The sequence below is a fragment of the Nanorana parkeri genome, unplaced genomic scaffold, assembly GCF_000935625.1.
Source record: "Nanorana parkeri isolate BGI_ZX_2015 unplaced genomic scaffold, ASM93562v1 scaffold75, whole genome shotgun sequence".
NCBI lineage: Eukaryota > Metazoa > Chordata > Amphibia > Anura > Dicroglossidae > Nanorana > Nanorana parkeri.
In genome coordinates this window covers 2,629,559-2,650,507 of record NW_017306343.1, presented here as the reverse complement: position 1 = coordinate 2,650,507, position 20,949 = coordinate 2,629,559, and the positions used below count along the sequence as shown (strand labels likewise).

Below are 20,949 nucleotides of genomic sequence, written 5' to 3'. Positions count from 1 at the left end.
CTAACAATGTGTGGTACTGGTTGCTAACAGTGAAAAGTAAAAGGAATTGTATGTATTCATAATGTAAGTATTTATTTAGTTTTATTTACTTAGTTACAAAGGCAGCGGTTGTGAATAACCCAGCTGAAGTGAAGTGAGCTGAACGCTGTTTGGCTATTCACTTCAGCATTGTACGCCTCATTTCAGCCGTAAAATCAGCCGTACCTCAGCTGCCTTCAGTCAGCCGAACATGCAGAGCTGAAGTGCAGAAGGAGTTCGACTCAGCCGATCCAACATCTGGATCGGCTGAGCCAAAGCTCTGGCAGCTCGCTCGCTGCCATTCGTCCCTATTCTCATACACAGCAGTGAGTGAATTTAAAAAAAAAGAAAAGTTGAAAAATAATGTAAAAAAATTTAAGAAAATAGTAAAATGTAAAAAAATGTAAATAGTTTAAAGAAAAAAAAGAGTAAATTAAAAAATGATTTTAAAAAGCCGGCAAAGATGCCAGCAAAAGAAAAACATCTGTTTGGAGCTAGCAGTGACAGCTAGCTTTGCCCAACTGCTTCATATTGACTGGCATCTGCTAGAGTCTTCCCGCCCAGTTAATTTTGTTTAATGACAGATCAGCATCCCCAGCTCATTTGGGGACGCTGATCTGTCATTACAACTGGGCGGAGCGTGCCAGGAGATCACAGCTGGCTCTGCCCAGCTTTATTTGCGTGGAGATTCGGCTGACCTTTCTCCACGCTTCGGCTTTCACTTCGGCTCAGTCGAGCCAAAACATATGCCGTTGGCTGGGCTGAGCCACTCAGCTGCCTTCAGCTGCTGTATGGGCTATTTTGAATAGCCTGTACAGCAGCCTTTCCTGTTCAACTGAACCGAAGGGCAGAGGTGGCTGAAGAGAGCCCAATGATCAGCGAAAGCTACGGCTGTATCCTTCGGCTCCATAGTGAATAACCCCCTTAGTTTAATTAAAAATATGTTTAATATGCTTGTTAACTGAGTCATTCCCCTTTCAGTTTTTTCTTTCCCAGAATTGTTAATTCATCTTCCTTTGGATCAAGCCACACCTATACTTGTCAGTGATTAAGAGGCACACTCTGGAAGGGTGCATAAAGGTATTTTGCAGGTGCAGTGATAGAGCACATGTTTAATAATTGCATGTAATACCACACATACTTCTGGTATTAAGGATATGAGAGACTATGCTGAAATCAATTTGTAGCACATTGTAATTTATGTAAAGCGTCCTTGGTAGATATTAGTAGATAAGGAAAAAAGTTTAATTCTTCAGCCTCATGTTGTGTTGTGAAGCCTATAATTAGCAGTATATTTAATAAGGTTGTGAATAAAGATGCATGATTCACAGATACGAAATACTGTGCTTTTAGAGTTAAAATGTTCCTACTTCCTTAGATTGTGCCTCCACACAAGAAATATGTCCTATATAAGTAGCTTGTTCATATACAGTTTTTTTTCTTCAAAGTATGTGCAATATACAGGATACATACAATATGCTCTATAATATATAAATTTGTTTTACAAATACAATTGCCATACATGACATACCTGAACCACTAACGAAAGACCATAGAAGTGGTTGTCTCCTTTCAGACACAATGGTTTTCATTAGGGATGTTCAGATACCAATTCTAAGCATCTATCGATCCCCATGGGTTCCGGATAACTGGGGGTTTACTGTATATACAATATTTTATATTTACCTGGCTTAAACATTTACATTGTATTTTCAGTGATGTCCATAACAAATAGGGAACATCTGTAAATAAAACTGCATTTGAAACTTTCTTTACATTTAACTACTTTTACATTTACCTCCCATCAGTGAGTAGACCTGCCTGTACGTAATTGTTTTGTAAAAACATTTGCGCAACTATCGGGCAACATAAAAAAAATGCAGGTGCCATTTTTGTATTCTGCAGGGCCTCTGCTTTCAAAAAATACATAACTGTTTGGGGGCTTAGAGTTATTTTCTATAAAAAAAACTCAGATTTTAGCAAGTGTGTGAAAAGGCATATTCCACCTTTTAGAAAAAAAAGTAATAAAAGTATACTTCTTCATATAAAAACAAAAAACTGTGCTTTAATTGTTTGCATTGGAGCCAGTAAAGCATTGTAACTGTGATTAGAGGATCACAGGTGCAATGCTCTGGCTCCCACAGACTACATGTGTGGTGATATCAGTGCACTTGTATTCTATTGAGAACTTGAAGTCCCTCTGCTGCAGTGGCTGATAGGATTTGTGGTTTCTCCATTCACAGAGCCTACCAAACTATCTGTGAATGAATGACATGGCTGTGTGGACAGAGCCACAAAAAAAAAACTGATTTGGGAAAATATGCTCTAGCGGCAGCTGCAAAGCATTGCAGTTAAGAAATTATTTTGTATATGACTCCTTTAACATGAAAACATCTGCTTTTCATTATATAGAGAGGCTTGTAGACAATAATGCTGGTCATATACATGACAATTTCAGGAGACTTCAGCCATTTTTAGCTAGCTTTGAAAAAGGGCAAAACAATAACACAAAGAAACCCAATTGTCAGATAGTCAGAATTGTTAATGATAGGTCTCCTTGATGATTCAATCATTTTTGCCATTTAAAAATGGTTGAAACCGGTTAAAATGGCCTGAAAACGGATGTGAATGTATAGCCAGCATAAGTCTTCTGTGGGAGACGAAATTCTGTGCTTGCCAAGACAGCAGGGAATTTCACATGATGCAGATTTAAAAAATGACTGATGGTGCCTAGTAGTACTTGTCCTAATATATAACTTTTACATAAACACTCATCTCATTGAAATAAATTATAAACCCATAAGACAGTCACAGACTTTTTATAATAATGTATTTGAACTTGAACTGTGTCCCTGTGAACTTGTGCCCAGACTATGCACCTTAAAATATTAACATATTCTGAACAAGCAGTAAAAAACACTTTAAAACAAGCCATCATTCATCTCTGTAGCTGAAGGCAATGTGGAGAAGTTAATTTTCAAAGTTGACAAAGTGGCACTATTTTTCTGTGGAGAGCAGGATCTCATTAGTCTGCCACCCCTCTAATGTAAACAAGCTCCAGGTGTCTTTACACTTTTATAAACTGACTGGAAATTGACTATAAATCCCAACTCCAGGGACATTCCACTTACTACACTTCCAGCTCAAAGTGCCTGGGGCCATTTGCTTTGTGATTGGCCAGATGGAGAAGGGATGGAGCGGGTACAGATGTTCAGCGGGAGCTGGACTTCAACTTGCAGGTATGCTTAAAGTGACATTAAAGTCAAAAAATGTTTCTCCTCCCCCCCAATGTTAATGTCAGCACTTACCTTAAATGATGTCTCTTAATCCGATCTTCCTCTTCTTTCCTGTCCTTTTCATCCTTCTCTCCAGCGCTGCGGCGAGTGTCCAATCCAGCGCTGACTCCTCTGTCCTTGCTGGCAATTCCGATCCCACGGTGTCTGCATACGGGTGCTTGCGTCCATAGACTTACCTTACGTCTCTCCTCGTCTCCCGGCCGAAAATCCGAACTGCCCATGCGCCCGCCCCAAGATTCTTTGCGGCCGCCCAAGCAGTTTCGGATTCTCGGACGGGAGCACACGGCAAAGACGGGGTAAGTTTAAACCGCTGTTAAAGCGTTTTAAAAAAACAACTGCCAGCAGTAGATATATGCAAAAAAACGGAGGGTTTAGAAACCCTTTAAGATTTTCAGGGAGAAGGAGGGAGATCTTATTATGACAAATGAGTTTATAGCACAAGGCCCCTACAATTTACTGAACTGCAGTAAGTGTACTGTGCCCAGAGTTGGGCTATAAGGGCCCATTCAAACCATTGTGTTCTGTGCATTGATTCTAAATGGTACTTGTTCAGGCATTTGTTTTATGCTGACACTACACTATCAGAAATCCACAAACTGCTTCCAGTATCACAAGTTGTTCTACAACAAATAAACCAATAAATGGCATCACTATTTAAAAGTACTGCAATAGCAGATCATATTATGCAGCAATACTGAATCATACTGTATTCATTCATTTGTTTTCTGATTGCACAATGTTGGGTGTGACAAGGAAAAGCAGTCAACACATATGTCATAGTTTCATTTCACTGGAATTTTTATAGAACACTTTCACAGTAATATTAATTTAATATCAAATATATTTTGTGAAATAATTTTCCCTCATTTGATATGTGATTCACGCTTTTTCAACTGGCCCTTTAACAACCTTACAAAATCTCATCAGAAACATGGAAGAAATCCCCATCAAGTTCAGTCAGAAACTTGGTATTCTGTGCCCAAGTTATCCACAACACCGCTGTCCAATACAAGGTCATGATCCTACCATGATCGGGCATATCTGTAACTGCCAAGCAACAATCACTTATTTTTTTAAGGGGATGCATACTGGCTGTGTACATGTTTTCTGTTTTTACTTAGGGTCTGTTTTAGGCTAGTGTTGAAGGGCAAATGCAGCTTGCTTTCGTAGTGCATTCTACTTGTATTTGTTTCTAAGATTATTCATACTTCGCTGACAGGCACATTTGACAAGCAGTTGACCTCCCTCTATACTGCATTTGACTTTCTTCTGCTTTTGCATTCCCATGAACTTGTACGGGAGACAGAAGCAGTTCTGCCTGAAACAAAAGCCTGCCAACACAGGCTCCTAAAATAATCAAAATTAAACAATATTTTCAAAATATGGTTTTATTTTTCTTAGATAAATATGAAATATTGTTTAATAATATTATGCCATCTTTTATGCAGCCAATAGATGGAGCTCTAGTCTGTCTTACATATTTTCAGCTATTTCAGCTTTCAGTTGTAAAGAATGAAGAGGACATGGATATACTGTAAAACAATTGAAAAGCTTATATTAACTACCTACCGGCCGGCCGTTGTAGAAAAACAGCCGGCCGGGAGCTCTCTAGATCTGAGCGGGCGTCTTTAGACGCCCACGCAGACACGCCCCCTCGCGCGCACCTCTGGGCGCGTGCGAGGGGGAAGTAGTGCCCGATATTTAAAAAAACAGGCAGCGATGCCTGTTAACATGCAAGTGATCCGCCGGCTATAAAGCTGGCGGATCACTTGTATGGTGTAACGATCCGTTGTGTGTCCCCCCCTTCTGCAGTCTCCCGCGCCGTTGTCCCACTGGTCCTGGGCTCTGCTGTGCCCGGTGCGAGCCCGGGATCAGCATGGTGCCTGTGTCACAGGGGATCAGAGAGACATCGGTACATGAGCTCCCTCTGGTCCCCTCTCCGCTGCAAGAATGCGGAAGTGTTGTATATTACATCACTTCCGCATTCTTGTGTCACTCTCCAGCTTCAGGAGCTGGAAAGAAGCTGATGGAGCCGATCTGTGCTTCATCAGCTTCACTTGGGGGTCCTAGGTGACATTAGGGGTCTTGGAGACCCCTGATGTCTTCATAAAGAGGACCTGTCACATATTTTGCTATCACATAGGGGGGTTTATTAGCCCCCCTATGTGATAGCAATAAAGTATAGTGGGGAAAAAAACAAATAGGAAAAAAAAAATTAAAGTTTCCCCCAAAAAATGTTTAAGTTACACATAAAAAAACAAAAAAAATGTTAAAGTCCCCACCCATACAGTACATACACGCAAGCAAACATGCGTCGGGGGCGCATACGTGAAAAAACAACGATTGTGCTACACATGTTACATATCGCCGCATACGTCGCAGTGGGAGCAATAATTCTAGGGCCATCAATCACCGATAACACTAAACTGATGAGCTGTAAAAGCTTTTAAAGCGTCGCCTATGGCCAATTTTGGGTATGGTAGTTTTCTGCGATTTTGCGGGTGCGCGCAAATTTAAAGCTTGACATGTTTGGTGCCTATTTACCTGACATGACCCTGTCTTTTATATTTTACCAAAAAAGTGGGTAATAATAAATGTTTCCTAACAATGTTAAAAAAACCAAAAACGTTTTTTTTCAAAATTTTCAGTAATTTTTCTTAATTATAGTAAAAAATAAAACCCCAGTGGTGATTAAATACTACCAAAAGAAAGCTCTATCTGTCCCCAAAAAATGGTATAAAATTAATTTCAGTACAGCTTTGCATGACAGAATAAATGTTACCGCAGTGGTAAATTGTGCTAAATTGTTCCTAGTGTAAAATAAAAGAAGGATCCAGCTATTTCCAGTGCTAGCCAGAAATGTTAAATGCCAGGGACTAATTAAAAGCTTCCTTGGGTGTTTAGATGGCATATTAAATCATTCTGAGAGATTTCTCAGTTCCCTCTTTCAAAAATCCCGGACTTTATGCAAAGCTTTGCTGGACATATATATTTAATATGTAAAGGACTCTAGCAGTGTGCAGAGGGATAATTCAAAATCTTTAGTATTAACACACCCTCAGCGCCTCAAATGACCAGATCTGGGTCTGTAGCTATCCTCCAATTGTGTCTGTTGGCCATATACCTGTATGTCCATTCAAATACAAGTGAATATTTGGCATTTTGAAAAGCAGAATAAGGACCAGTCAGAGAGGGATCACTTTGACACAGTTGGCCAACTTGAAAACATATTCAATATATGCAAACCATGAAGCCCTGTTTTTGCAAATGTTTGGTAGAATATATAAAGATGTATAGCAGTGTATAGAGGGTCAGAAGAATTCCTTCATGGATTCTTTCAAGCTACTTGTGAGTTCTTTCAAATAAAAATAGGGAAGGGAGAAAATGTCCCAGTTGTAAATCAGAGAACATTGGCTACTGTAAATGATATAACAGATTTTAGATTAATAATGCAAGGTAAAAATCCAATTGTTGGAATTTTCTGACAGGATCAGGTCTCAGGTCACATACATAGCTAATCTTAGCAATGAATAATAGTTCCAGTGTGACAGTTTTCATTGTTTCAGTAAGGAAGGTGTAATCTTGGCCTCTGTTTGGATTTCAGTTGCCATGGTGCTGCACATGTGATCAGCTATGACACCAACCATATGAGGGCTTGAAAGTTCGGTTGATAGCTGAAATAGGCACACTCATCAATTCATAACTAGCTTTAAGTAAGGTGCACATGTACAAAAAAAAAAAATTCCCAGCACACACCAGCCAGCCTGCAAAAAATACACTGTATAACTACTTATGTGTCCCTCTGCCTTTAAGGAGGTTGGGAGTGGCAAAAGTTGTGCAACTAAAACCTCTCTTTGTAACCCTAGTAGCTAGAAAATGTATTTTGTTTTGCAAGCTGGCTGGTGAGTGTGCTGGGACATTTTTGTTTATGTACTTCGTAAAGCCCTTCCATGTTTACTTGCCCCCTGGGCTAAAAGTTGCCAGTCAGCCCCTGATGTGCACCTTGCTCAGAGCTAGTTATGAATTGATGAGTGTGTTTGCCATTTGTTTGATGTGGTATGGGGACACACTGGGGGCTTCAGCTGCCATTGTGGTGCATGGGGCTTCTGGTGTGTCCCTGTGCCTTTTATGGGGTTGGTCTACCTCCTGGCAAACCTGCACCCAATTTATCCTGCCATATATGCTACAAGAGGGAGGCTCTCATAGATTAAAGTTAGGACACTACACAGAGGGGCCTTGATGAGGCAGAGTGGCTTCCACATATTTTGTAAAAGTTGTGCAACTCAAACCTCTGTTTTTAACCCAAGTAGTTAGACAGTGGTTTTTTTTTGTAGGCTGGCTGGTGAGTATGCTGGGAAATTTTACTTTTTATATTCACTAATGTAACACTTTGAGTGCAGTACAGTAAAACTGTCATGAACCAGGAAAATTCAACCTGAGGATATGAAAATTGCACAGATGTTTTCTTCAATGAATACCCCATGTTAACAGGGACAGAAGATACAGACATGCAAGCAGCTAAAATTATGTGTAAACCTCAACTTTAAAAAAAAAGTAATTTAGACCTCCTATCATGAAAAAAACAAATCAAAGCTGAGGTCTACAGCTTCTTAATTCTCTGGATCTCTTTTTTTTCTTTTGACATATGGCTTTCACTAAAGGTATTTACATATGATTTAATTTTTTTCAATAAACGTTCCGTTTCAATTGCACTGGTTTGTGACAGGTTTGTTTAATAGTTAGACTTCCAGCAAACAGCTAAATACACAGATAATTGTTGTAATTATATGTAGCGCCCATCACCTTTTGTGATGTGACTACTAAGCATTTAGTGATAGCCAGGGCTGTAGACAGCCTGGCTGGATTTGTAGTGATGATATTATGGTTAATCCCAGGTGTCTAACCTTGCCTGTACCCCCCTGGGCGGAGTGAGATTCTGCCATATTGTGGGACAGCCAATAGAAGATGCTGTAATGTATGTACTTTACAGTAGCCAATCACTGGGCTTTTCTCAGTCAGTGGTGGATGCTGGGACAGAGTACATATATTGGTGGGAGCTGCCATGTGCTCCCCCTTTGGCCGGGACCAGCCATGGATGTAAGGGAAAAGGTTTCCCTGAGGCCTCCAACATGGAGGAGGCCTGAGAGATGGAAAGAGGAAAAGAGGAAAAGAACCAGGACCAGAGAAGGCTCTTGAAGCACCCTGGAACTATGTGGGCTTCAGAGCATGGTCAGTGTCTTTCCTGGATTGAGGATTTGCACAAATTTGCCCCCTCTGTGCAAGGGATTACTGGAGGCTGAAGCATGAGATTTAAATACCGTTGAATGTAAACTGCATTAAAGCTGAACTTCAGGCAAATATAAAAACCCTAAAAACCATAAATTAAACCAGTTAATTAAATATAAGTAGTGTAAGAGAAATATCAGTTCCCCTTCCCGGCCAGATAGGACTGTTCTGGGTCAGAACGGTGTAAATCTTAGTACTGAATAAACATAAACACATATCCTTGCAGTTACAACAGCTCCCATGGATGTAGTTTATCTGTGTATTTAGCCATTTATCTGTGTTTCAGCTTTAATTTTAATGACTATAAATGAACTCATTTGGGGCTTTTTATTTCTGCAATTGATATGTAAGTGGCAGATAGGAGGCCACTTTATCACTGACCATTAATGTTAGGAGGGCAGTTCACTACCAACTACCTATGAAAAAGGGTGCTTCACCACTGACCACCAATGTAAGAGGGGACTTTACCACTGAGCATTCATTTCTGGGGGCAGAACCCTTAATGAAAAAGGATGCTGTACATTACATATTCCTAAAAAACAAAATAATTGCCTCCTAAACTATTTAATGAAGTTTTTCTTTGATGAGTTGTTGTCACTTTAAGAATACTTAAAGAGTAAGGCTGGGTTCACACCTAGGCATACCGAATATGCGCGTTTGCTGCACGCTTCTACCGCGATTCACGATTCCGAGGGCTACCTGGCTGTATCCCCATGGATACGCACGGCAAATACGCTCCAAAGAAGCTCCTGTACTTCTTTGGGAGTAGGGCGTTTTACAGCGCGTTTTGCAGCGCCTTCCTACGCGCTGTAAAACGCCCAGGTGGGAACCATGCCCATAGGCAATCATTGGTTTTCACATGTTGAGCATTTTATAGCGCATAGGAATGCGCTGTAAAAAAAACCCAGGTGTGAACCAGGCCTTATTCCACTTTTGTTGAGAAAAATCAATCCTCTCTGGGTGATCTGTGTATCTTGTAAGAATTCTGACAAACTTTGTTGCAGTTTCCTACCTGTTTCTGTTCTGAAGAACAAGCGGTTTGTTTCACCGTTTCCTTTCTGAACTAATCCCTGAATAAGAGGGTCTGGGTTCATTGTGGGTTTCCTGTGTTGTAATGAGAAGGTGCCATGTCTGTATCCCTTTTCCCTTTAGTAGTAATTGAATTAAATTCCTATTGCAAGGGATTCCACAAATTATACCTGTATCTTATTACAGACTTCCGGGAAAATCAGTCAACCAATCACGGAAGCAGGGAGTGACATTTCTGGGGGCATTGCATCCAGCAACTGTGTATAAAATGTCTCCAGGTCACCATATTGCATTGAATTTGTTTTGACAGATTTAGAACATTACAGTACAGTAAATTATGAAATGGCTTGTGTGGCAATAATATGTTATGATAATTTGTTTAAAGGTTTTTTCATTTTAATTTTTTTTTAAAGTGGAGTTACTCTTGGTGGCAGCAGGCCCATTCAAACAGCCACTGATTACAATTGTAAAGCCGGCATTAAAATGAAAGGGATTCTGGTGGCTCAGCTGCTGTCAGATCACTTCCACGGGCTGGTAAAGTCCCCACTCGGCACCCCCACTGTGTTTCCCGGGCTCCGCTGCCCCTCCTGTGGGCCCGGGGCTGGCATGTCGTTCACCAGCGGGAAGCTGGTGAGGAAAGCAGTGCACTTCCATTCACCAATCTCCTCCCTGTTCTAGGGGACCGGGAGCAACGTGAACTTTTTGGGGTACTGGATTTTGTCGCCGTTTCTCCAACGCACGCAATTTTTAACCTGGGCATGTTGGATATCTATTTACTTGTTGTAACCTCATCTTTTATATTTTAACAAAAGCATTGGTATTATGTTGCGTTAACACCGTGCAAGATAAATTTGCAACTGCCACTATTTTATTCTACATTCTACATTCTTTCAGAAAATATATCATGTTTGGGGGTTTTAAGTAGTTTTCACACCCAAAATGTGGATTATATAATGTGTGCAAAAAAAAAGCCTTGGCAGCAAAAGTCAACCTGAAAATCAATAATCAATTCAGGACTCAGGAATAATTATCTGCATTGTCCAAGCTCAGAGCCGTGCTGATATCTCAGACTTACAAAAAAATGTTTTTGTATGTAGCTTTTTGTTACTAGCATGAGAAACGTTTTAGTAGGGTTTGGTGTCAAGTATTTCCTATTGTTTATGATGATGTAGCTTTCTGCCAAAGGTTCAGAAATGTTATTAAATGGCCAAAAACCTGTGATTTTCCACTTCTTATTCCTTGGCAATTATTGCAGGACATCAGTTTAAAAAATGTGAAAGTGATTTCTGTCCTGTAATTACTTTACAACAGTATCCTCTTGCTTCCTGCATGACTAATTTGCTTTAACACATTTGCAGAGACAGTAGAGGACAGTAGCCAATATATACAGTACATGTGTGACTTATCTCACCAGTCCTTCCGTTTCTGCTAACATAAATCAACCCATGTGACAATCATTTGGCTTAAACTAAAGGTCCCCATACACCTTGCGATTATCGTACGATAATCGCGGTAAATCCCGCAATCGTACGATAATCGACAGGTATATGGAAGGCGTGCGACTGTTTCTACTGTACGGTCGCACGTCTTTTGTCGAACGAGCATGCTATAAAACCCGCCGGGAATCGTACGATTGTCAGCGGGTTAGTGGCGTGCTCGTTTGACAAATGCGGAAGGGGCGTACATTGCCCGTTCAGCATTACGGTCATCGGAAACCCGCCCCTCAGCGGTGCGGGTTTGCAATAATCGCAAGTACGATCTGCCTGTCCAAGATGGGCAGATCGTACAAGCTTTTAATTAGCTTACAACCATCGCAAGACAAAAGTCTTGTGATGGTTGTAAGGTGTATGGGCACCTTAAGATTGCCAGCAGTATTACTGTTGGGACTAGTAGTTTCTTAATTAGTGAAAACGCGGTTTGTTTCAGCATGTGCTTTCCAAATTGATTCCTGAATGGGAGGGTCTATGTTCATTATATACAGATGGTGGACTTCCTGTGTTGTAATAGGGAAAGGTGCAGTGTCGACATCCCTTTAGTAGTAATTAACCCTTAGGGAGTATCTCACCAAAAATGAAATTCCTATTGCGAGGGATGCCAAAAAATACACTTGCATCTTAGTGTAGACTTCTGGGAAAATCAGTCAGCCAATCGCAGAAGCAGGAAGTGACGTTTCTGGGGGAGTTCCATACAGTAACTGTGTATGCAATGTCACCAGATCACCATATTGCAGTTCATTTTTTAGACAGATTTGGAACATTACAGTAGTTACAGTTTTAAATGGAGAGGTAATTTTTAATAAAATTAAATTACAAAAATAGCTTGCACAACAATTATATATGCTAAATTATTTTTTTAAAGATTTTTCATTTTTATTTTTTTTAAAGTGGAGTTACCCTTTTAAGTTGCTAACAGTGATTAAATGCAGGCATCCATACCTGCAGCATCTTTCATGTCTGCTTCACCTAAAAGCTAGTCAGGTCTGATCAGCTGACACACAACTAAACCTGATGCACAGGGACGGACCTAAAGTTGGTGGAGCTGGTGCAGATGCACCAGAGCCCAAGGCTGATAGGGGCCCAGTGAGATCCAGTCCCGGGGGGCCCCCCCTTTAGACTGGCCCCTTAACATTTCAAGTAGATTCAGCTGCCGTAAGGTCCCGTGCTAGCTGGGGACCTTGCATCAGCCTTTCATGGAACCACTGTAGTGCCGGTGTACTGTGCCAGGACAGCACCCCAGAGCATAGAGTACAAAGAAAATTAATATACTATTCTGCATTGCTGTATAATGTATTGCTCGGATTTGTAGTGCTCTTTAGCTGGTGATATTATTCTGCATTGCTGTATAATGTATTCCTGGGATTTGCAGTCCTTTATAGCCAGTGCCATTCTGCATTGCTATATAATGTATTGCTGGGATTTGTAATCCCTCTACAGCTGGCAGAATTACCAGGGTCATAGCAGTTGCAGCTGCGACTGGGCCCAGGCACTCCACCACTGTCCTACAATCATTAGTCTGTATTGTTTAAGAAACAAACTGTCACATGACACTAAAAATCTGTAATTGGTATTGATGAGTACTTGTGGAAAAGTATTGGTACTTGTACTCGGTCTGGAAAAAATAGTATTGGTGCATCCCTAATATAAATGTATAATAATAGTGTGTTACTGTGGAGGGATATTAGAGTGTAAGCCCCTCTAGTGCAGAAACTTGTGACTGGTTCAGTGTTTTCTGTACTGCACTGTGGTATTTGTCAGAGCTATAGCAATGTATAATAATAAGTGTGTGACTGTGGGGGGACATTAGAGCATAAGCTCCTTTTGGTGCAGAGACCAGGGTTGGACCAAGGCTGAGTGGAACCCCAGTGATATCCTGTCCCGGGCCCCCTACCTTGGAGGAGACATGGTCACAAGGGCTGATGGGCTTCTGACGTTGGGGGGGGGCAAGAAAAAATATGGCACCTGGGCCCTTTGTGCCTTAGGTCCACCACTGCTGATGCATTACTGTTTACCCATCATTATAAAGCACTTCTTTCCTGGTCAGAAAGCATGTGCGGGAGGCGGGAGGGCGGGTAAGCTTTAGTTCTGTGACTCATCAGACCAGGCAAAGCAGAAGGTACTGCAAGCTTCTCCACATAGACATACACTCTACAGACCAGACTAATGCTTTTTTACACTCACACTTACTGCACATCTGCACTTTAAAGAACGGACAATACACTGCTGGTCATCACTTTATTTCACTCACCCCGTATTGCTGCTGTTTGCACTCGCACACTTTAAACTTTACACATCGATACACTTATATAGTTGGTTTGTAAGCATTTCACTGCATATCATACTGTGTACGATTATGTATGTGACTAATAAAAAAAATAAGAATCTGAAACTAAATCTCATTGTTAGGATTTACATCTACTTTATTCCTAACTTGTAAATGTGGGCTCACTGGTTATAGTACATATGGGTGGCCCATGTTTAAAAATGTATCAATGAATGAAGAGGAGTGAACTGTCAGTTTGTATCTCCGTTCCCACTGAACACAGAAGCATGGGATACAAAGCAACATACACAGTAGGAGTTAGGGGACTAAGCTGTGAAAAAATACATAGTGAGACTTTTTTTTTTTATTGAAGCAGTGTAAGAACTTGAATTTGAACTGGTATCTGCCTCTTGCAATCTCTGTATAGCAGAGCTGGAGTGTAAAGCTGGCCACACACTTATAGATTATCTGCAGATTTTCTATAGTCAGATGGTAAAAGTGCAACAGATCTATGCTCCATCTATGCTAAACAGTTTGGATGCAGGAATCTCCCACTGGGTCAAGCTTCAGTATCTTGTTACTCGGCCCTGCTGGCTCTCAAAACACCTGAACAATCTGATTGGATGCAGGCATTGTTCAGATATTTTGACAGCCAGCAGGGCCGACTAGCAAGATACTGCAGAAAAATCAATTCTGGGTCAGAAATAATGATCTGCAGTGTCCAGGCAAAGAGCGGTGCTGATATCTCAGACTTACATATTTTATGTAGCTTCCTGTTAATGGCATGAGAAACTTTAGTAGGGTTTAGAGTCAAAAAAAGTATTTCCCATTGTATATGATGATGTAGCTTTCTGCCAAATGGTCGTAAACTTGTGATTTTTCACTGCTCATTTCTTGGCAATGACTAGAGTACACCAGTTAAAAAAATTTAAAGTGTTTTCTGTCATGTAACAACTTTACAACAGTATCCTCTTGCTTCCTGTATGACTAATTTGCTTTAACATATTTGCAGAGACAGTATTGGACAGTAGCCAATTCATACATGTGTGTCTTTATCTCACCAGTTTCAGGTATTTTTTTTACATACTGTACCTACTTTTGAAATGTTAAAGAAACATGCAATACTCCTTCTGTTTCTGCTAAAATAAAATGAACCCACATAACAATACTTAAGCTTAAACTAAGATTGCCAGCAGAGTAACTGCTAGGACTTTCTTAATGAATGAGTAATCTAACAGAATTCAGGATTAGGGGGTAAAGTACGGTACATGGTTTATGAACTTTTGTATTTTTATATTTCACTATGTAAGTACACTATTAATATTACAATTAACTAATATATACATATGGGACTCTTATCACTGATATCGTTGAACAGTAAAGTTTCTTACAAAGCTGGCTGAGAGATCTTGGTAAGATGACAACAAAATATGTAATACTGTATTAAAACATAAGCAAGAAGTGTCCTTACCTTGTTACTGTTTGATATGGTTCAGCAGTTTGCAGCTCCTGTGACAGTTGAGGTATTTTTATGGCTGTGTGACTTCATAAGAGTGCTGCCTGAAAATAAATATCTACAGTGTACCCTCGCATCTTGTCTTCTCTGGGAGGCGTGAAACAGCTCAGACTTTGTATGTACATGTCTGGGACTGTATATTTAAATGAGCCATACCACAACCCTGCCCCACCAAACTAATTCAGAAAACTATTGCTGAAATCATTTGTGTCTCATATAGGGCTACATGATGCACACAATGCTGGAAGCTTAGGAAGACGAGAGGCAAAGGGACTAACCAGAAGAATTGAATATTCTTCATTTAAGGTCAGTGACTTATTTTTCTTTTTTTTACTCTGCTGGAATGTGGAACTGCTTCATACTGCAAATTTAAAACATTTCTGCAGTTTAGGATACAAATTTAATTGTTTAAAAACTTGCTATTGCTCTTACGTGTTGCAAAGACCATGCTGTTTATTTAAATAATGGTGGCAACATACATTAAAAGAATAATTCACACCATCCAGGATTTGACCCAAATTGGACTTCCTCAGTAGGGATATCTGCATATTTTTGGAGATTAGGTTTGAAAATCGTTTCTTTTGCCTGTCTGCTTGTCCTGACCCAGAGCCAGTCAGATGTTGCTGTCACCAGACACAATCCTAGGGAAATTTTTCCTGGCTTAGAGAATGAAGTGAAGTTCTGCTGACTTCCATCATGCAATCATATGCAAGCAAAAATACTGTTTTTGTTATTTTCCTTGCATGTGATTGGATATTTTTTGCAAGTGAGTTTTTAACATATTCACTAAGGCACGAGAAGATTCCATTGCAAAGCAACATTTAGCTGCAAAGTAAACAGCCTGTTAGCCTTTCTCTCAGTGCTGCTCAGTGATATATTTAGACATTCCCTACCAGCTTTTCATAATTATCATCAGACCCAGGGTTTTTGTAACACTGCTCTCCACACTGAGGCAAGCATCAGGATCTGAGGGTTTGTTAGTGAATGATTACTGAAGGTATAAGGACAGTTAGGAAACTAGGCTAGTTTGCAATTATTTTGATTTTTATACAGGATTCATATAGCACCAACAGTTTGTGCAGCGCTTTACAATATAAGAAAGGCATTTCAGTTGCAATACAATTCAAAAAAAGATGGTCAGGAGGGCCTTGCCCTTGAGAGCTTTCAATTTAAAAGAGTCCTGCATGCTACAATAACCCAGTGTACTGTACAAATGAGCATCTTCCATGCCCTTAAAAATGTGTCCTTAATGAATTTTGATCCCAACGTATCAACAATATTTAAATACATTGGGGTCTATTCACTAAGCTGCCAAAGGATCTAGCCGTAGCTTTGGCTAGCTTTGGCCCCAGGACCCCTTCGGTTCAGTAGAACCAAGGGCTGCTGTAGGGGCTATTCACTATAGCCCGTACAGCTCCCGAAGTCGGCCGAGCCTCTCAGTCGAGCTGAAGGCATATGCATCAGCTGAACTGAGCCGAGGTGAAAGGCGATCGCTTCTATTGGGTCCCGGTATGTGCGCCCCCTTCGCGGCTCCCCCCTCCCGCTGTCACGCTGATCCCGGGCGGATCGCTTGTATGGGGTCCCGGTATGTGCGCACCCCCCTCCGCAGCTCCCCCCCTCCCGCTGTCATGGTGCGAGCCTGGGACCAGCATAGTGGCTCTCTGACAGGGGATTAGAGGGAGGTCGGTTCAGGATCTCCCTCTGGTCCCCTCTCTGATGTCAGAATGCGGAAGTGGTGTATATCACATCACTTCCGCATTCCCGTGTCACTCTCCAGCTTCAGATGCTGGAGAGAAGATGATGAAGCAGATCTCTGGTCTCTATAAAGGTCTCTATAAAGAGGACCTGTCACTTCTTTTGCTATCACATATAGGGGTTTCTTACCCCCCTCCGTGATAGCAATAAAGTTAAGTGAAAAAAAACAATTTTTAAGCTTGACATGTTTGGTGTCTATTTACCTGACGTGACCCCATCTTTTATATTTTACCAAAAAACTGGGTAATAATAAATGTTTACTAACATCATGTAAAAAAAAAATTTTCAGTAATTTCTCCTGAATATAGTAAAAAATAAACCCCCCAGTGGTGATTAAATACCACCAAAAGAAAGCTCTATCTGTCCCCCAAAAATGGTATAAAATTCATTTCAGTACAGTGTTGCATGACAGAATAAATGTCAGTCAAAGTACCGCAGCGCTGAATACTGAAAAATGGCCCCGCCAGGAAGGGGGTCTAAACACCTGGTCTTCAAGCGGTTAAACGAACAATAATGTGTATAGCAAATCAAAGTGTTTCATGAAGGTTTAAAATTTTCTGTCTTGTTACAAAATACATGTGACTGTGAATCAAACTGTCTCTCTGCCCGAGTCTGTCTGTCTGGATGTTAACCCCAATTTAAGTTTTTTGTGTGCAGCTTTATCAAAAGTCTGCGCAAATAATAATGACACTTTTGAACTGGTGACAAGACTTAATTAATGCGCCTGACCTGTGTTTAAGGAGTGTGTATACAGAGCCGTTATTACTATTATTATATTTTCTGGGTTTAGCGGCTTCATGAGTGAAATGTAACAGATTTGTAATTCCACGGTAATAGCATGCATGGACAACACGACCGCTGCAGCCATTGCATTCTGACAGCGACACCTGCCTTGGTCAGAATACATAAACAGTGCTTGCAGTTTATTGTCTGAGAGCACTGTTTGTTGATAATTTCCAGGCCAGCTTCTTTGATAAAATTCAGTTGCATAGTTGTCTTTGTTGTGGCCGAAGGAATAACCACTGTTTTGGCCTATTCCTGTGAAATGGTTGACTTGGCCACCTTTTAATTGCCATTCCACATCATAAAAACTAAACAGGACATCTAATAGAAACACAGAAAATATTAATGTGATTATTAGTTATTGTTGTATACATATTTTTTCTTTTTTATGTGTTAATTTGTAGGAAATGGTTAACATTTGATTAAATGTAAATAACATGCTAAATTTTAGAAAAGGTTTGTAGAACAACTTTGCTTTGTATTTCTCTTATGCACTCAAGTTTCAAGCTCTGCACTGCATTGAATCAACTCGGCAATCAACATGTGCGCTGTGAGGCTATTAAAGGTGTTTTTTGTTGTACATGGGGGAAAAAAATTACAAAATATCACTACAGTGTCCACCCATAAAGGCCCTTTAATGCCCCTATCCATGTGCCTCTTCACAAACCTGTACTTGAATCCTCCTGCAGACATGTGTCCTCCTTTTACTATAACAAAAATCTCAGTGACATACATTCAACTATCATGGGCATCCTGCTTTTTTTCCTGCCTCCACCTGCATGAGCCATATCCCTGGTTCTGCCCCCGGCTCCTCACACCAAGTGCATGCTAACCCACACCAACCGGGTTTGATACTATGGTCAGTCAGTGTGATTGCTGTCCTATGAACTGCAGCCATGTATAGCATTGCCCTGTAAACTACAACTATGTGATTGCCACCCTTGGAACCACTTCCATGTGAAGTGTTGATTTGTAACTCACTACACTGTGATTGCTGCCCTATGAACCACTGTCTCGTGCACCTCTATCCTGTAAACTGTTTCCCTGTGGAAAACATGAAAATATTAGGCAGTAATTAACATGCAATTCAATACAATGGCGCATCCACTTTTGTTTTAATGTTTTGTAGATCTTGTACAGCTGACCCTCCTTTTTGTCTTTCAAATCTGACCACCTTTTGTGGAGTTGGTCCTTGGACCTTTCAACATTATAGCGATGATACGGTTTATGCACCACCTTCCCCATAATCCTGTCGTTTTGGGTACTGGGTCTTGCATAATTTGCAAGTTTGCAATCGTAATCTTTGTCATACAGAATCTGGACCACGTCCATCATCTCAGAGGCTTTTGTCTTGATCTTGTGGCCTCCTCTGCCAGTGTCTCCTAACTGCTTCACAGACGTCTTTGTCTGAATGTTTATAGCATCTGGATGACCCCAGGGCGCAGAGACCTAACATGTCTTCTCAAAACATGCTGAAATGGATATCCTGAATGCACCACACAAATGTTATGCATTTTAAAGTGTGACCTTCTATACATAGTTTACATAGTATTTGAGGTTGAATAAAGACATAAGTCCATCAAGTCCAACCTGGTGTGTGTGTGTGTATAGGTCCATGAGTGTTCTCATTCTTAAGAGTACCTGTACCCTTGTACATTTCGGTCTCTCAGGAAGTCGTCCAAAAGCCTCTTGAATGATTCCAGATTAATTGCGGAAATTACCGCTTGAGGCAGTGAGTTCCAGACCCTAACCGCGTGTTCCAGATCTCTACTTACCACCTCGTAAAAAGTCAGTAGGTTAGTCTGACAGGAACGGTCCTTCCTAAACCCATGCTGGTTGTCATTTATTTTGTCATTTTCCCGCACGAATTCTACTAAGTGGTCCTTAATTATTCCCTCTAACAGTTTACAAACTACCGATGTAAGACTAACTGGTCGGTAATTCCCAGGAGAGAGAGAGAGAGAGAGAACACCAATACATGTTCCTGTGAACAGTTCCCACTATTTTTTATCAATCATATTGTAAATATGTAAATGCAAAGCTCTTCTAATAAAGAACCTGCAAGGTTGAATGTTGGTGGAGGTGAGTTCCTGCTGTTTGAACCATTGGACTCTCCTCTGAGGCTGCTGACCTAATGTAATGCTACACTGTATATACTTATAAGATCACAGAAATGTCCAAGCAAGGGAAAACAAAAAAGTACACATTGCCCATGACTGCATCCCATAAAAGCCTTATGGGTAATATATTTCTTTGAGGCAACTGTACAACTCAGATACAAACATTGTTTCTTCTGTGTCTTTTGAGTAATAAGGTGTACACATTATCTCTAAATGTTTGCTCTCCTAATCGTGCTAGTGTATTCAAAATAAAATGAATTCTACAGCCAAGCTCATGTGTAAAAACGCTAGAAAACAGTGATCAGGTGCATAAGGCAACAGCACATAGATTGTAATTATCATCTCTCTATTGAAGGGTCAATCTACCAACACTAATATTTTAGTTCATAGTAGATGCTGAATAATTACAGCAGATTAATTTCCACATCTGCATAATATTCAATAGCTAGAGACATATTCAATAAAGAATTCTGGTAGTGATATGTTTATGGCTGAACTCCAAAGCCTGCATATCTGCCATGTCAACTATCAGGGGACCTACTCTGCCTATTGGACTTTTTAGTACGGGATACTGTAACAGGAGGAATAGGAAACATCTGTGTTTATGACTTCAAGATGGGTGGAAATCAGCTAGAAACTGTGACAGGATGATTTTACTGGTTTAGTCTCCAAGGGATATAAAACATCAGAGTGGGACCAGCATTCTCCCCTTATACATGTTATTACTACTTCTACATGCTTTTATGTTTTTTTTTGTAAACAAAAGTCATAGAGAAGTACATGGGAATACTTACAAGTACCCATGATTCCCCTTTAACCACTGTAAAAAATATCAAAAGAAGTATTCTGTTATTTTTAAAAAATAAAAGCGTTTAAAAAAGGCTTTTTTTTATTTCTGAAATATTTTAAGGCTTCCAGAACAGTCAGGTTAATGACTGAAGCCATTGGATTAGCTGGGACTAGGGAAGGAAGCCATACAGCTTTTCACTACTGTTTATGCAGAAGAATGGGCTCCTTTGTCTATACTCTTATGGAAGATTTTCCCTTTAGTGTATCTTTTTTTTAATTATTATTATTATTGCTATGCTAGTAAAATTTATGTAAGAATGACCTGCATGGAATAGGATGGGGAGAGTGTGATAAGAGAACATTCTATGTTTGTAGAATATATAATACCTTGTGATTTGCTTAGTTGAATGCTACGTGTATGCTCACACTTTTAATTTCACTGACCCCTGGGCTCTTTTGAGTGGGTTGGGGATGCCTCATTGACACCCTCTATAAGGCCCACAAACAGCTGCTGCACTAGGCAGCTGGAGTTCTGTATTTTCCATTGAATTTTGCATGAATAGTGAGTCATCGTTGATGGACAGTGACTCTGATACAT

The 20,949-nt window shown here is 40.4% G+C and overlaps 2 protein-coding genes across 2 annotated transcripts in view; one reads left to right on the top strand and one right to left on the bottom strand.

Moving 5' to 3' along the window:
• LOC108804830 (dual oxidase maturation factor 1-like) overlaps nt 1-14,889 on the bottom strand; it is a 34,431-nt gene extending 19,542 nt beyond the window's left edge. The window contains exon 1 of the mRNA XM_018576725.1: nt 14,860-14,889. The gene's annotated coding sequence lies outside the window, so the exon portion shown is untranslated. The remainder of the gene's footprint in view (nt 1-14,859) is intronic.
• Nucleotides 14,890-15,131: 242 nt separating this feature from the next.
• LOC108804829 (dual oxidase 1-like) overlaps nt 15,132-20,949 on the top strand; it is an 89,405-nt gene continuing 83,587 nt past the window's right edge. The window contains exon 1 of the mRNA XM_018576724.1: nt 15,132-15,210. The gene's annotated coding sequence lies outside the window, so the exon portion shown is untranslated. The remainder of the gene's footprint in view (nt 15,211-20,949) is intronic.